At 40.3% G+C, this 17,425-nt stretch overlaps 1 protein-coding gene across 2 annotated transcripts in view; it reads left to right on the plus strand.

Moving 5' to 3' along the window:
• The first annotated feature begins 2,289 nt into the window (after positions 1-2,289).
• LOC133393410 (zwei Ig domain protein zig-8-like) overlaps positions 2,290-17,425 on the plus strand; it is a 39,915-nt gene continuing 24,779 nt past the window's right edge. For both annotated transcript variants that reach the window (XM_061658275.1, XM_061658276.1), the window contains exon 1: positions 2,290-2,695. The gene's annotated coding sequence lies outside the window, so the exon portion shown is untranslated. The remainder of the gene's footprint in view (positions 2,696-17,425) is intronic.

Consider the following 17,425-nt stretch of genomic DNA (forward strand, 5'->3'; position numbering starts at 1 on the left):
TGATAAATAAAAATGAAATAGAAATTGAATAGAATATAAATGAATGAAATATTATTTTTAAGGTTTACATCAAATCATTCAAAAAATGTCTTTACACATATTCAATTAATGATTTGGTGATATTATTTTGAATTTCTAAGCAACATGAGGGAACCGTGTCATTAAATTGTCAAAATTATTTCTAAATATTCAATTTGATTACATTTTTTTCTGAAACTTTCAGAAAGATTGCTCAAAAGTTGCTTATTTAAATAGACGTTCCTTTTATTTTTGTGTCGAACAACTTTTCCCACAACGTACGTAAACACAATCAAACTCATTGAAACTCATCAGCTGATAATTAATTGGATCACGACAGAGAGACAAGAACAGGAACAAGTTCTACTCACACACAAATAACAAAACCAAAAATGAAAGCAAAACACCCTAAACAAACACGAAACGTAAACGTAAATTGTCCGTTTTGCTAGTTTTTGAATGAACCGTACGGTTGTGTTGGTGTGACAATGCAAAATCTCTCCCCCAGATGGCTCAGTGAGTGCCCCGAAAGCTTCTTCGTTCGGTTAGGGGAAGTCACTCAGCTCAGCTTGAATCAACGAAGTCAACCCCATGGACGAATGAAACGAAACAACAACTCAGTAGCTCGGTGACTAGTGTTGAAGGTAGTTGATAGGAATCGGCTGTCCGTGCGTACGTGCTAGCGTGTAGTAGCGGTGGTGGAGGTGATAAGAAAACGACTATTCTCGTTCCACCGACATCCGCATCGAAAAGAGGTATACAATCAGTGTTTTCTTCTTAATCAGTCGACGGAAAGATTATTGCAATCGTTGCTGGTGGATGGTGTAGCCTTCATCGCTTGAATATTGGATTATTATTCCTTTGCCGGTGCGCTGGTGACCATCGTAGGCAGACGTTGTTTAACGGCTCGAAGGTAGGAATGTACGTGTGTGCTGAGAAAAGAGGCTCTCCAATACTCTCGTTTTGCTTGCAGAGTGTCATAATGCCGTACGGGTTCTTTTTTGGTTGCCGGTGAAGCAGACGGAATGAAGCGACCGTGATGCAATATTTAACAGTCGTCGTGCTTTTTATTTTTAAGTTGCTCTCAACCATTGCATGAAGAAGGATGTTTGATACATGAAGAAAGGCAAGACGCAGCATGAAATTAAAAGGAAAAGTCTTGAGAAAAGATTAAAGTGCCCTTAAGAGAAGCATACGACAGTGATGCTGTTGGATGGCAAAAGTATTCGTTCACACCTGTACCATGGCATGCCGAAAGGGCACACGGTAAAGCCTTAGATGGTGGAACATACATTACTTACACACAAGTGGCACCTTTCTGCCATCGGGATGACGGAGGCACTAATGGTTAATTGCTCGGAATGAAGTGCAGTGCACCAGGTTGTGTATGTGTTTGGCGCAAAAGGTTGTTGCGCTTGGAATGTTTGGTAAAGCGATTTGAAATTCTTCACGACCCACCCATGATGATAATGTAGATGATGATGATGATGGTGATGATGATGATGATGATGGTGATGTACGCAACGCAGTGGAATAAAACGCATGCAGATCTGTACTTACGTCGACCCGGGTATGTGTGTTAGTGTGTTTGTTGAGAGATGCCATTGGAATGTGGAATGTGTGAGACCGGTTTAATGGGATTAGAAAGCAATTTTCCGACCCGTTCCGTTGTACTGCAGTGTTTGGTTTTCGAGGTTGTAGTGGTTGCGTGACGCATACATTGCTGAGGTGCCTTGTGAATAAGGGCAAGTCCGGTTTGGTGTGATTTCTTTTTCCCGAGTGCTGTATGCTGAAGGGAAGTATAACATGACCTGTGCGTGGAGGGTAGCAAATTTTTCTGTGAAGTATAGAGTGTAGAAGAGTGTGTCGTTTTATTACAGAAATAGTGTCCCGTTTGAGTTTACCGCTGAGCAGATGGGATCCGACGCATAAAACCCGCCTCTCCGGATATGACACCTTAAGTGTTATGAAAAAAATCCTGTATCCGATTATATTGTTCATACAGTCCAGAAACTGAAATGCGGTCCAGAAATGAAAAAAAGATTTGTGATTTAAATAAAACGAAGCGATAAATAAATAAACAAGTGTTCCCTGGAAATCTTTTCCAACTCGGGTGGAGACTATCCGTGTGTTGAACATCGGTTTTCAGCATATCGATGGATAATGCAGAATACTGAGTGTATGTTTGTGCAACAGTATGTGTACTCCGGATAATGTTTGCATGGGCCGCCGTCGTGCAAGAGCATGGCCAGGGAGGCGTAAAATTGTACCAACACTCTCTTCCCCATGCCTCGGTTGTATGCTTGATCCATTTCCTTCCCTTTCATTTTACAGTGTTTTTCGCTACTTGGGGGTTTATGGGAGATTGTGCTTTTGTGTTTCTTGTTGGTATTAAACCTCGGAGCTTTTGATGTATCAGTGTGTGATGGCGTCTCACCGACAGTGTCTGTTACGGTAATTGACAATTTGTGTTGCGGTCAGCAGAAGCAGAGCCTGTGAATTGCGATCGCATAAACCACGCAAAGGAACAACCGTGAACAGCATGCGGTTTTGGTAAAATAACGTCAATTGCGTTGCGTAGTACTGGATACATTAAAAAATGAATTTTTAAAATAGCGGCCAACACAAACACTGCCAAAATTGGAAAAAAAAACAAAAAAAGAGGTATATACTACAGGTACGTAGATGGAGCATAGTCTGTATGTAAGGTTCACTATGGATTGCATGTTTTATTCTTTAAACGTTTATTATTAAAACAATTAAACTTACTATGTTCTCGACACATTGTTAAAAGTTGTTTTGCTATTTTTATAAAATTTGTGCTGTTATTTAATTTAAAACATTAAACTATGCTGCTCCACACAACCAAATAATCCAATACAACTTTTGTTACGCTATCAATGCGTATAAATGCAACCTTTTCAAGTGAATAATTGTGTCAATAGGTTGAACAGATTGAAAAGAAAACATGACTTTTGCAGTGCAGTGCTCTTTGTATGCTGTGTTTATTTGAATTGATAGTATCAACAATACAGAATACGAATGACTGTGGCTTCCATTTTCCGGAACAGGCGTTTCGTTTTGTTTATAATAATAATGTTCATGTGTGAAAACCATCTCACGTAAAAAAAGCCTCACACCAGCAAAGGAGGTATTGTTGCTTCAACCGACCTGCTTAATTTTTTTTTTTGTTTCCTGCTTTCCATAAAAACCCGCACAAGCTGCGGGACTTGCGGCAGTTTATGCACGAAATTGTTTTTCCCCTGCCACCGCTACAGACGAAGCATTAAAACCGCATTTTCACTGCCGGTTTTCCGGTGATCTTTTGGGAGTCTGCTTTTCCGGCTCATGGCTTTGCAGGTTAACCTCTGCCGGGTTGCGCACGGTTTCATAAATATTTATCGAAATGCTCATGCTGTGGCGCAAGGTGCAGTGTGAAACCATAAAACAGCATAAAAATGGTGAAATCGTCAAGCACCTCGTGGGACAGCAGCTTGGAACGGTAAAGTTAAGAGCAGCTTAATTTTTGGTTATTTTTCGGGTGAGAAAGTGGCAAAGTTTGAACACCAGCGTACGTGTAGGGATTAGGGGATGAGTTTTAGAAGCACTGAATGGGTTATTTTTAATAAACAAAGATGCATATACAGTTAAATTAAAAATTTACGGGCCGAAATTGAAACGGAAATGTGGCAGTGCTTGAGAAGTTTAGTTTTTTTTACTGAAAGATTTGGATATTTTGCTGCAAAATAACCTTGACTAAACCGAATGGGTTACGTTCAGATATTGATTTATAACATATAAATGCTCGAATATTTTAGTCTTTGAAAAAAATTGATTATAAGGTACTTTTTGCATAAGCTTTATTTCACATTCAAAAATGATGCTTTGAAGGATCATCCACTAGTCAAGCATTCGAAGATTTGAGTGGAAAAAAATCTGTTAAGTTTATAATAATTGTTTATCCAGTTTACCTCACATGATGTGTGTAAGTGTGCTTTTACGAATGTTTGCAAATTGACTCAACCTCAACATTTTTTTCGTTGAATGATGTCATCAGTAAAGAGGTGCTGCATGGCTTGCATCTTCTTCTTCTATTTGGCGTTACAATCAACGTGGATATGCCGGCCTATACAGGCTGGCGAGACTTAATTCATTACCACGTAGTCGGATAGTCAATCCTAGCTACGGGGGGACGGTCCATTCTGGGTTTGAACCCATGACGGGCATGTTATTGAGTCAGTTGAGTAGTCGATCGTACCACGGGACCGCCCCTAAACTTGCTTCTACATTTGCTGAATAAGAACAGATTCAATATCCGGGGACAAATCTGCATTAAGCAGATGTATCAGATTAAATTTTCGTCTTGGTGAGATGAGCCGGGTCTGATGTGCGTCTGTTTGTGTTATCCATGCGTGTGATTGTATTGGCATTAAACGAGAAAACAAAATCCTTTCTAATGTAGTGATATTGTTAATTCGGGGACCGAAGGTAAGTAACATGTCGGGGGAATTGTTTGCGACTTTGATTTTAAAAGCAACCAGGCGTCTCCATTAAATGAGCTTTTTACATAAACGTCTGGGCGGCTCCACTTGCAGAGTAAAATATAATATTGTATACCGGTTTGGGACATTTGTATTTGGGTTTGGGAAAAATAGGAAACATAAGAATGGTTTTATTTAATTTTCAGATTGCTATCCCAATCATATTCTACGTTCTTCACTTAATAAAACTACTCTATACCCGTTCTGAAAAGAGAAAAGGTGAGGTATACCTTCACAAATAAAGTTTCTGTTGAAACACCGTTTTGTCAGTATTCATGGAAAAAACTTACAAGCAAACAGCATTTTCACTCCAACTACACCGTCTATACTTCTCAATATGGGTCACCATGGTACAGTTTCCTCGCTCGAAGCAGTTTTATTATTTCCCGAAAAGTAGCAGTATTATTCGCTCCGAAACAGTCTGGCAGTGGAAAAGCAAAGCGATAATTCCATGAAATAACAAAATGAAATTTGCCAATACTATCGCATACCAAGCACCAAGGACCAGTGGCTGAAAGCTTAAAGAGTGTGTTTTTGTCACCTCGCTCTTTCTCTCCCCTTTCGTTCATTTGCCCTGATGCTGAACAACTTTTATACTGTCCGGACATGACTTCATCCACTGGGTTCCATTTTTGGCAGAATAAAGAAGCAGCAAAACTCAACAAACCATGAATAATGTGTAGGTAGTTGAAATAGCAATCGGTGGATAGCGTACTACGGCAGCCGTATCCTGTTATCGGACCCCGTGGCACACCTTTTTCGGCACGCTCTCAAGGTCGTGTTAATGCGCGTCCAAAAATTGATATATGCAGAAAAGCGTCAAATTTCGTGCCTTGACCAAATTGCAAAAGATTGGAATGAGAATGAAAGACCAAAACGGAAATAAAAAGGCTGCAAAGAAATGCTGTAAGGCTACTGATGGATAAAACAAGTGTTCATGCCTTCCCGATACGTTTCCGTGACCGGACGCATAAACTGTGGTCGTTACGTTTTGACGAGTCTATTCGTCGCACCAACGGTGCACATAGCTGGCGACATATTTTCGACCTCTCTGTTGATGAATGACATTCCGAACAGGCTCAAAACGATACCAGGCAACACGTTGTGCGAATGAGATTAGCGGTTGGCTTAACGGTTTCGACTGGTGCTAATCAAATTTTGTGCCTCTTTTGCAAAAATGTGTCACTAACGAACGGCGAGCGGATCGGCAGCTGTTACGAGCTAGCAAGCTATGCAAATATGAGGAAAGGAAAAAACCGACACCAGCTAGTGGTTCACGTAAAACGAGTCGTAGGACGTCTGTGAATGAGAGGCTTTTCATCCAAAACGTTGAGCACTAGTGTTGAGTGAAAACTCAAGATCCGACCACAACCGCTTGTGTCGGTGTGCATGTAAGCTTCCAGAGTTAATTAAGTAACAGTAAGTTAACAGAGGAGTAGCGGAGATAAAAAAATATATCAAACAGACGCCACGTGAAAATCGATAAAAAGGATTTCCTTGTTTTGGGTCCACTTTTTGAATGCTTGTTTGCAACGTGTCGACAAGGGTTTACCGCTTATGACGAGGTATGGTTGTAGCTAGAGAGTGTACAATCGCATCCACCGCATGAGAATGTTAAGATCTGTGAGGGAGTTTTGTCGTTGTCACTGCTCAAGGTAGGGAAATTGATTTGATAGAGTATGTGTTCCTGAATGCGCACATTTCCCACCAATGGGGAATCTTGATTTTAATTGTTTTAACTCTTTTATTTGCTATTGTTAATGATTTTTAAGTGTTTTTGCTTTTTAAACAAAACTGGAAAAGATTTTTCATTTCCTCTATTCCAAACAAATAAGAGGTTTGAAACATTTTGGGTATTTAGTCTCGTAAAAACGTTTTATGATAATTAATATCCCTTTTAAACATTTAGTTAGCTCTTGAGACTCAAAACTTTAGAAAAATATTTGAAAAAAAGGGAAAGGAACACTGCTCATTATTATCAGTCTCATCCATCAAAGAATGACCATCACCCCGTTATCGGTAACAAGATGGTTCGCTTCTATTGGCCAGTTAATTATTTTTAGGGCTGTTCATTAATCAGATTGCTAAACTGATTGGTTTTCATGTTGTGCAGATTTATGGCTTCTTCAAAGCGTTGAACCGAGCCATAATGCAGGTGTCTGGGACAAAGCGAAAGAAACTGAGATAAATGGGGTTGTTGTGTCTCCAACGCTTTATCCGATTGGTGCAAAGTGTTCATTAATTTGAGGCGATGAAAGATTAGGATAAGTAAGAAGGCACGCATTATTTTTTCCACTACCAACACTTTCTCATTTAATAAAACCATAATCTTAAACTGAAGTAAACTACCGTCTATTTACAAAGCGATTTAAAAGCAAGTGAACAAAAGGTTGGTTCGTGGGCAAAAAAAAACCCGTTCAGCTTGTTTGTTTGATGCCTAAGTGGTCATAATTGCAAAAACAAATTTCCAGAGCTCAACGAAAAGCGAACCATGCAACTAAAAAAAAAAGTTCGGCAAATAAAAGCACAGTCAAAAACGCAAATGAATTCTGCAGCGTTTTTATATTTTGATTTTGAGTAAAGCGAATGCTTCAACTATTTAAGTATTGCAGTGGAATTAATTAGGCAAGCAGAAACAAATGAACAATTAACTGCCACAGTGGGAAGTGTGTGCTCAATGGCGGAAACTTTGTTTGCTTTGTGTGTTTTACGACGCCATAAATTATTCATATTAAGGTTTGATAGATTTCAGCATGAAGCTGATTGTACGACTAATAACCAAACTGAAATAACGAACCTCGCATAGTGAATGATTGTAAAGCTTGACAATCTCCTGTAAAATATTACAGTTACTTAGTATTATCTTTATCATCACAAAGCAAAAACTTTGTAAATCATGACCATTGTTCTTAATCATACCAGCTGCGGCGCATCATAATTGTTTCACTATCGAAACTATGTTGAATCTCATATCTGAAATTGTTGCCTCTTTGCGCCACTGGGCATCAGCAATTTAGTTTCGTTCCAAGCGATGGAAAATTGACCAACCACAAATTTCCACAGACTTGCCCGACATTGGCGCTATAGAACAAAATACATGCCATGAGTTGCAGCCGTTTTATAGAGCAGTTTAAGTGCTTTAAAACGTGTGAGGCTGCAACTGCAGCAATCGTTTTAAAGTGATCGCTATTGTACGCTTGTTATTTTAGAACTATGCAGGCTCACGAACACATGCAGAGCAAAATTGGTTTGGTACGGCCCAGACAAAACGGCAATGAATGAGTTTTTGGTAGTGGTGGTGTGCATAATGCTCTGTAAATTGGAACAACATGCAGCTCAACGCAAAGCAGGAAAGTGGAGTGTAGAAACAATCGGAACCACTTTCTGCATGGAGGCAGCAAGTTTTGTTGGCACTGAAAATGCTTTATGTAGTTGTAAAACAAAAGACCGAAATGAGGAAAAATGCATCGAGAATAATGCTAATTTCATAATAAATCGCGAGAATAAAACATGCTTGTGTAATTTAGATTGATTTGTAGGGCAGGACGTAGGAAGTGGAATTTTTGAAACGATCTTCAATCTATTAACATTATTCATCAAAAAACTGGCTTAAATACTGACAAATTCATGGTCAATCTTTTTGGAAAAACAATGTAATCTTTATTTTACAAGATACTAGTTTTAAAAATTATGAAATCGCTTGAGAAATGTGCATGCTCTCTAGTATTTTCGTCCTTTTTTGGGTTGCAGCGTTTTTTATTCTCGTGAATGAGTCTCTCGACTTGGTAGTAGCAGGAGCATAAATCACTTGACCTGTGGAAAACCTATCCAATTACTCCTTTAAGCTCCAATCTACTCTAGACTCTATCTTTAAAATGACTGCAATGCCCTCCAAAAAAAGAAGAACTTTTTAAACTAAATCGATATAGTAGAAAAAAACAAGAGAAAAGTCATGCGTAAAGCACTTGGACGAGAAGAATTTCATCATTGCTCATTCTCGATTGTCTGCTGCGTACAGATGAGTTTGCTTTCTGATGAGATTTCTTCTCGTCAGGTAAAAGCGAGACAATACCGAGAGAGATGGATAAGATAAGAAGAATGACTAAAAGCAAAAAAAGTATTGTTTTTGTTGTCTAGCATACTGTTGTTTGCCTTTCAGCGCCTTCTCTTGCAACCATTAGCATTTCAATTTCAGTGTGGTCTGCTGATGGGAAAACAATTCTCTACACAACGTCTGAGAACAACAAGAAGTAGACTTGCAATTTCAGAATTGGGCTTTGGATTGAAGTTTGTTGCACGAAAAAGGCTGCTACAACAGAATTGGAAGCCGAACTTTGAGAGCAAAAGAATGAAATATGAAACACTTGACGAATGTTTTGTAAGTTTGTAAATAATGCTCTGTTACACGAAGAGATACAAAGCAGAATACGGAGCAGACAGGATGGACGCTGGGAGCTGTCATGGTGGGAAAAAGTATGGGGAAAGTTAATTTAATCATCGTGGGCGTAGATAATAATGGATTTGAGACACAACCAAGGCTTCCCAGTAGCAGTGTTTGTGGAAACAAAGCACGCAGTAATGAATGGAAAAGTTTTTCCGGTAGTTGTTCGTTGCCAAGACTGACTGTCAGCGCAAAATAATGGATAATGGACTATGAGCAGTAGCAGGAAATGGATATCATCGAAAATGGTAATCTAAGTTACTCTTTGGCTAGCCCAATTATTAAATAGTGTTCAATACCAATAATGGGGAAAGTTATTTATGTTTTTAAACTGAATTCCACGTTCAATCTTCTCTAGAAAAACAATATTATCTCATTAGGAATCTGTAGCCGTTTGTTATTCTTATCTGTTAACAATCGAGAAACGCTTACAACCCACTGCCCTCCTATTAACTCGATGCAATCCCACAGAGAAGGTCAATCTGTTGCACGATTTTTTCTTCAATCTCATCCCAACTACCGCAACCCGTAAATTCAGCTTACCAAGCTCTAGGCAACCAGAGGAACGAGGATCTACTTTTGCTCTAAGAAAATTCAAACACCAAACACGCTTGCATGCCATCATCTTGAACCAATTCGGGTTCGGGTGAACTCGTTCTCATGAAATGTGTTGCTAAAACCTACTCCCATGCTTCCGGTGGTTCGTAAAATGCAAAGTTTTATAATATAATGCGCCGGTGCGTGTGAGTACGAAGTTTCCAGTGCTGTTGTACAGAAGCTTTTGGTAGAAACTTTGCAGGCTTTCACTGATGTTGCTGCTAGAATTAGCTGAACACTAGAAATATGGTTTGGAACTTGAAACAGTTTACCACCACATAAAGACCGCGGGTTGATGTACAATTTGCCAAACAATAAACTATCATGTCATGTTGCTTCACTGCTTCGCTCTTGTTCTGCGGTTGATGCGGTGAACACAATTCTCTGTTGTTTACGATCGGATTCTTTGAGGAAAGTCAAGAGTAAGGCACAGTATTTTGAAATTGTTGGTCGTAAAAATAGGAATATAAAGCCTAAACAAAACATAATTAATCAACAAATTACCAAAGCTTCCTTTTTCTTAGAACGTATATGTAACATCCTTAGTGTGACGGAAGAATACACCTCTGGTATGCAGGTTCTACCACAAAAACCACACATAAAACGGACCTAGCTTTAAAGTCTCTCTTCCTCCACGAAGGAAGGAAGGATTTCCGTGCGGTGTGGTAACCTTCCATTGGGGTAACAATAGCAAAAAAAAGGTACTGTTAAATACTGGCAAGCGCATTGTCTCGGGGGACGTGTCCCTATCGTTGCCGGTTCAAAGACAAGGAAAAGATTAAAAGTTTTCCCAAGAAATTATTCCAACCCTGCACGCTTGACTCAGTTTCATTCTTTGTTCTAGAGTCGGATCTCGTCTCTTCTCTCGCCGCTCTGGGCCATCGGGAAGGGGGTTCCATTCAATGGAAATAGAAGAACAAAAGCACCTCGTTCACAAGAAGTTTTCAATTGACGTTGTGTGATGCTGCGGAATGGAATGTTTTATCTGAGATAAATTAAAGCTAATGTATGCCTGTCTGCTCAGTTTACTGAGTATTTCCCCTTTTTATATGCATTCTTGTTGTCAGGCTCAAAGCATTCTAGAATGCTTTTGTTTTTTTGTTTTTTTCGGAGCAAAAGTTTCCCATCTATTTGACTAATTTTTTCACTTCAACCCTACATCAGTCTCTGTGCCAGACTGTGATGAGTAAGTGTTGCTTTTTGTGTCTTCTATCCATCTTCTGGTGAATTTAACTCGGAAAATGATAGTCGTGTTGGATGTGAAAGCTCAACGTAGCGATACAGCAAAAGCGCTGCCAGCCAGTGTGGGATGAAAAGTTTCAACATGTTGTGCCTTTTTTGTTAGGCCCGTTTGGTGTTGCTTCCGACCACAACCAGTCATTGCTTCAGTTACATCAATAGAGTGCTGACAGCCATGGCAAAAAGCTGTTCAGCAAACAAACACACACACGCACGAGCGCAAAAACGGAAAGCAAAACAAAACAATCTCACCAAAAACCTCATCCAACGACACCCGCTGGAAACATAATGTTTGAATGTTAGTGGTGACATGTCAATGTGTTTGGGTAAGAGAAAAATTTGCATGCCACACACTTCGGTGTACATAAACCATGAGCACAAGCGGTTTCGGTGCGGGGGTCACTGGCGCTTGTTTTGTCTCTCGCGAGAAAAAAAGGTGTCAAATTTACGAAACCGATCTGCCCCAACAAGTCCCCACGTGCGTCTAACAACTCTGGGGTAAAGCTGTGGTCTTTTCCTTTTTATGCTTTACAGTTTCGTTTTCGCAAACGCTTGGCACAAGCAATGAACTGGGACCATAAAGCATCCGGCAGCTTTCGTACAGTGCGTACATTTCGCATTAAGCTCGAGGACAGGATTAGCCCGAAGGTAGTAACAAAATTCTTCGCACGAGCCCGAATAATGAACCACGTACCGGTGTGAGTCGCTAGTGAGCACTTGGTTTCCGTTTTGTGGCGACAGGCAAGGATTACGGCAAGGACACGCAAAAGCCATTGAGACGGTAACCAAAAACCAGCTGGCGTTTGGAATGTCTCATAAAATGCTGTTATGAAACGCGTCGTTGCTTTCGTTTCCTACTTTTCTCCAGGTGAGAGCCATTTTTTCCAAGGTGGTTTTGCAGTTTACCGACCGCTCTTTGGGGAAAATGTGATGGCTTTTGTTCAATGGAGGATGTGCAATAGAAAAAAGCCATACGATGCGTTCCATGGATGTGGCTTATTGCTAGTACGGAAACGGTTTTATGAGCAACGGAAAGGGAATTGAATGACATTTTTTTGAAGCGAAAAGATGAAGCGTTGGAGAAATTCGGAGATAAGGCCCTTGTTATGACTATGACATTAGTTTCGTTTCAAAAAATGTGCCATGCTTTGAGAACATTTGAATCCATGTTTAAAATACTTTGAATATTGCAGTTTAGACAAAAATACTTTCTTTCATCATTTTAAAGGAAAAAAATAATGATCTAAAATCTACGCTGAGCATTAGAATGTTAAGCCAACGTTTAAGCTCTATCGACACATGAATGACTTTAGAAACTAATCCTGTTCCTTAAGAAATGCTGTAAGATTTGCTACTTCTTCCATTTTTTAAACATTCACACAGAATTGTAAATTTTTCACCAAATTTTAACTACCTGGATTGCAAGAACAGAATTAGTTCGATGGAATGAAAAATGGAAAACATGGCCATGCAGGCCATACATTTCAATGGAAAACAAGTAAAAGGCAATCGATGTAGTACCTGCAAAACCCTAATTACCTGCAAAATCCTGTTAGCCTCAAATAAGAGTAAGGTTCTCAGAAGGACCCTTTGACCATGTGGAAGTGCAAAAGAGGTTTCCATAGAACTTTTTACTGTCACGAGTGTTTGATTCCAGTGATCCAGACTTTGTCATATGTATTGCATCAGATCGGTGTCACATGTAAAGTTGGAAAGGGTGTCCACTTGGACAAAAGTTGTTAGTTGTCTCCTCTGTGCTAGAGAATATCCATCGCTTTCCGGGGAAAAAACACCAGAGGGTTCAATATTTGTATCAATAAATTGCAATGGATTCTGTCCTTTTCTTGTGTGAGTAGCTTATGCCCTGTACCACACACTGAACAACGTGCATAATTCATGTACCAACAGGTTGAAACAACAGTTCGAATGTATGAATATATGTTCAAGACGTGTACCGGTATTCTCCATCCAAGTAACATGTTGAATTCGGTTTGTATTGGGTCCGCGTCACCCGACATTGTTTTTCTGGACAACAATTCGGGTCACCAGTATCGACATAAATCAGCTCACACGATGGTACCTGCAAAAATGCGGCAACCCATATCGATCTCGAGACACATTTTTCATGCCTCAAGGCTTTGTTCCGGTGCAATAGAACACGGTGAGCTTCAAACACGATCACGACGGTCAAGAAGAGCAATTACTTTACTACTGGCCACTAGCGTAATGAATGCAAACACGAGCTCGCCCCAGCGAAGAAGAACTAGGACGCCATTAAATCACGTCTCACCATGGAGAAAAGGATTCCGAAGTCGAAAAACGCCGCCAACTATACTAGCAACTGTTTCTTTCATTTCCTTTGTTCTTATCCGGATGCAGTTTAGTTGGATGTGCTGGCTGGTTTTTGTTTCATTGTCGTAGTGTTTTTTATTGCACTTCATTGCAACGTTCGACTGGTAAAACGTACGAGGTGGTAATGGTTAACCTGAGCTGCAATAATTCTCCCTGTGTGTGTGCTTCGTATGCTGTTGCTGCCCCCTGGGGCTGAAAAATAGTTATACATTATTTATTCGCTATCACGTGGAAAGAAGACGCTTCAAGACGACGGTGGGTGCAAGGTTCAGTAGTCTAGTTTCGACTCCAGTTTACCACGTGTAGTATGTTCCGGCTTTGTGACTACGTTTTTTTCTGCAGCTCTCATTCACTTTTCATCAGGAGGGCAAAAACGTCAAAGGTAGGTGTTGAGAACTCGATACTGCTGGCTTGCATATCGTCGTCTGATGTACGGCGCGAATAGGAGGATCCTCGATGCTTCCACATTTATTTCCCCTGTCATGGTTGCTCGGATCGTTGGCGTCTGATTACTCATTGCAGTCGCTGTGTAAGAGAATATTGTTGATGCAATTGCAACTCGCTGTTGTATAAATATATTGCTTGCATGTTCGCTCGGTGCAGTTGAAGCTTAAAGAGTGCTCGATGACTCTTTGTTTTATGTTGTGTGAGGATGCGTTGGAGTATGCGAGAGAGCGCGGAACAAGATTCATCATTCAGACGTGATGCGATAGTGGAAATGTGAATCTTTGTTCGAGTTATAAGTCACCCATAGATGAACATTACCAAGTTGTACCAATTTTCGATCCGCATATTGGTGTTTTTTTTATATGATCAGCTACGAATGCAATTTCGCGCAGGTTCACTTCGAGTAGAAGATAAACATACTGCTTCTAGCCCGCTTGTATTTGATGTACGCAGTGATGGTTGAACAGGCAACTGAAACTGAGACTAAGCCATAATTTTCCCTTCCTCCTAGTGGTGCTTGAATGCGAAGCGATATGGGCCAAATATTTTCCCCTATGCTGAAGAAATATAATGAGCATGTTTTGCTTACCGAATGACGTCAACGAATGACACTACCTCATCATATCACTCCATCTCTCTCTTCCTTTTTCCTTTGATCTCTTTCTCTCTGTCACTAAAAGTATCTCTAGTGCGCTCCACATGGAGTAGAGCCTGCATAAACATTCTAGTAGCAAGGAAAAGCTCGCGTAATCGTATCTCTCGGTAGATGAAAGCAACAAAACTCTGCACACTCAAATAAATAAAAAGCAAAAAAATAAAAACAAAAGAAAACTAAACGGCCTGAAATTAAAATTAAACAGGACAGCTTAAGCAAACCGGCAGCAGTCGTTTGACATTCACCTTGATCCCAGAACACGCCAGAGAGACTGTCTCACCAGGGACCGGAGCCATTAGAGATGAGCTAATGTGTACTTTGCTCTAGTGTGCATTCAAGCGTTTGGTTTTGTTTTATATCCTTAAATGTGTTTCTTGTGTTTAAGGATGTTTCAAAGCAAAAAATATCACTGGATACTTTTCTATGATAATGTATGGACATATTACTCGATCTTCATGTAAAGAAATACGAAATAAAATATAATAAAAATGTTATAATATGCACTCACCTTGGTTATAAGCAATCTCCACCACATAAATGCGCTTTGAAATAGGCGATAAAAGGGAACAAAACAATTAATTCTGCCCCAAATGCGCCCTTCGGCGACCATTAGCGGCACTCTTAAGGCATCTTCCGCTTATTGTTCCGCACGCACCATCAATGTGAGCATTTCCACCGGATAAACAAGATATCTAACGATGCTGGTAACGATTATAAGTATTCCGTTTATTGCACCTCAAACGATTACTATTTCGCGTGCTTACCGTTGTGTAAGTATCCGTATCCTAAAGGGCAAGTCGGTTTTTATTTTAAAATCATCCTTTTGTTAGAATATTTTACACATTTGTATAAACAATAGGAGAACCTTTTCTTGCATTTTGGGAATACTAAAGTGGAAGAGTATCAGATTTCTGAGCTGTTTCCATGTCGTCTTTCTACCTTTGTTCGGCTTTCAAAAATGCTAAACCGTGCATATTATTAAAATGACCAACTTATTCAATTCTTTCCCACCCATTTCTATAATCACCCTCTGTGGTGCTTTTGTGCAAGTGGCAAAGAAAAGGGGAAAATGTAATATAAGAATTGAAAATTGAAATTTATGCCAGTAGCTGACCGTTACTGGCTCGATGTGCTCCTTTTGTCCCGGATTGGTGATGTGAAAGCGCGATCGCTTGTGTTGGGAGTGCCCAAGTATACACACTTTTTTTCATAAATACACACACTTTTACATAAGGAAAACGTTTAAAGAAAAATTAAATTGAAAAAAATATGATCTAAACTGATTGTGTTTGGAGCAAGAGGAGCAGCACTGAAGAACAAGCTTTTCAATTTGAACCACAAAAAGATGTGGCTAGAAGAGGCACAGCACCAATAGCACGGGGTTTAAGGGGAACAAACACACTCACACCGAGTCACAACGCAAAACGGTCCGGATGTAATGGTGGAAAACTAGGAGGAACAAAGAAGGGAGTGCCGCGTACAAGGAGATTATTAATGACCGTTGAGCAGCTGATGCACCGAGGTGCGGTAACGTTTCCCACTTCCGGCTAACAGCATAGAACGAGTCTCTCTACAACTGACGCTCGACGCAACCCTGCTGAGCCCACTTCAACCATATTCATACCGAATTCGGCGCCCGGGTACTCTCGGTGCATTTGCATATCCGTGTACAATATGGGTGCATCCGGGGAACAATATGCACAGCACACTGTTTACGCCACCCTTCCTAGCTCTATGTCTATTGCCAGTGCTCATACAGGCGAAAACAACCTCCTTGACAGAAGCACTGGTGGATACTACAATTCTACCGCATCGTACCGTCAGACTGTCCTAGCAGAAGGTACATCAACGTCATGCTCTTAAGGGGGCGTAAGCTGATGCGTTTGTCGGTGCATTTCCGTTTGCTGAATCATGAGCAGGGTTTCCGAAAATATGTACCAGGATGTAAGGTCCAGGGATGGATAATATGGTAAACTCGTTGCATCATATTGATAAAATGGAGGCCCTGCACCACGTGGCGTTCAACATCGATCAATAGCAAATCCGAAGATGATTCGAGAGCATGAACACGGCATTTAACATTGAGGGATTGCAATTGGTGGGAAAATTTACACATCGAACCACAAAATCTCGAAAATGCAACGAATAAACTTCGCGTAATTGGATTTGTTATTGCAAACATGCTTCTTTACATCCGGCCATTAAGAATATCGGTGTGTAACAGGGCTAACGGAAATGATTTTCGGGTGATTGTAGTGTAGATGAAATGGATGAATCAGATCTAGTATTTAGTTCTTCAATTGCTTGTTTTTGTTTGTATTTTTAGTACCTTAATGATATATGCCATAGGTCATGTTGAAGTCTTTGTCTATGGCTTTGAAATAATTTTCTTGACTTTACTTAAATACGACTCTTGATATGAAGCCCCTAAAGGCCTTCAACGTTCTGTTATTAATTTGCTGACAGCCGTTCATGATTTGCACCGGGTATAGGTGATTTCAAGAAAAGCATCATTGGCATTGAAATAGCAAACCGTTCCAAAATAGGACATTGCTGCTCACAAAATGGCCCCATTCACTGGAGGCCATTCAGCGAGAAGCAATCTGTGCACCTCCGGGATGTTTTACTCCGCTTCTTCGCATCTCCAACTGTTCCAGATTACGCAGGGTATAGATTTACAAGGCCCACTGAAATGGACCGAAAGTGGCTATGAGTATCAAGAAACGCTGCAGACAGCATGCTGCTTGTGGATATTAAACGTCTTCGGAAGGTAGAAATATTATCGGCATTGATAATATTTCATCGTGTTCACCGATCTCCTTGGTGCTGCTAGGTTGAAGCTCCGATTCGTTAAACTGTACTGTTGAGAACCGATTGGAATTGGAAAGAGGACCGGAACCGTTTCCTTTTCCCATTTGCCTGTTTAGTGGTGCATCTCGTAAATCTCACCGTGCTTGCGACTTTCAACACTTGAAATACGACTCTTGTTCGTTCCAGAGAGAGGTCAAATGGTGCGGAGTGGAACTAGTTGACTCTGGAAGTGGTGCACGCAATGCGATTGGATTGCATTTAGTCGAGAGAAAATCGATCTACTCGAAGTAACCGACCATGGCTGTTCTGCTGGGCTGATGTCAT

The sequence above is a fragment of the Anopheles gambiae genome, chromosome 3 (genome assembly GCF_943734735.2).
Source record: "Anopheles gambiae chromosome 3, idAnoGambNW_F1_1, whole genome shotgun sequence".
Taxonomy (NCBI): Eukaryota; Metazoa; Arthropoda; class Insecta; order Diptera; family Culicidae; genus Anopheles; species Anopheles gambiae.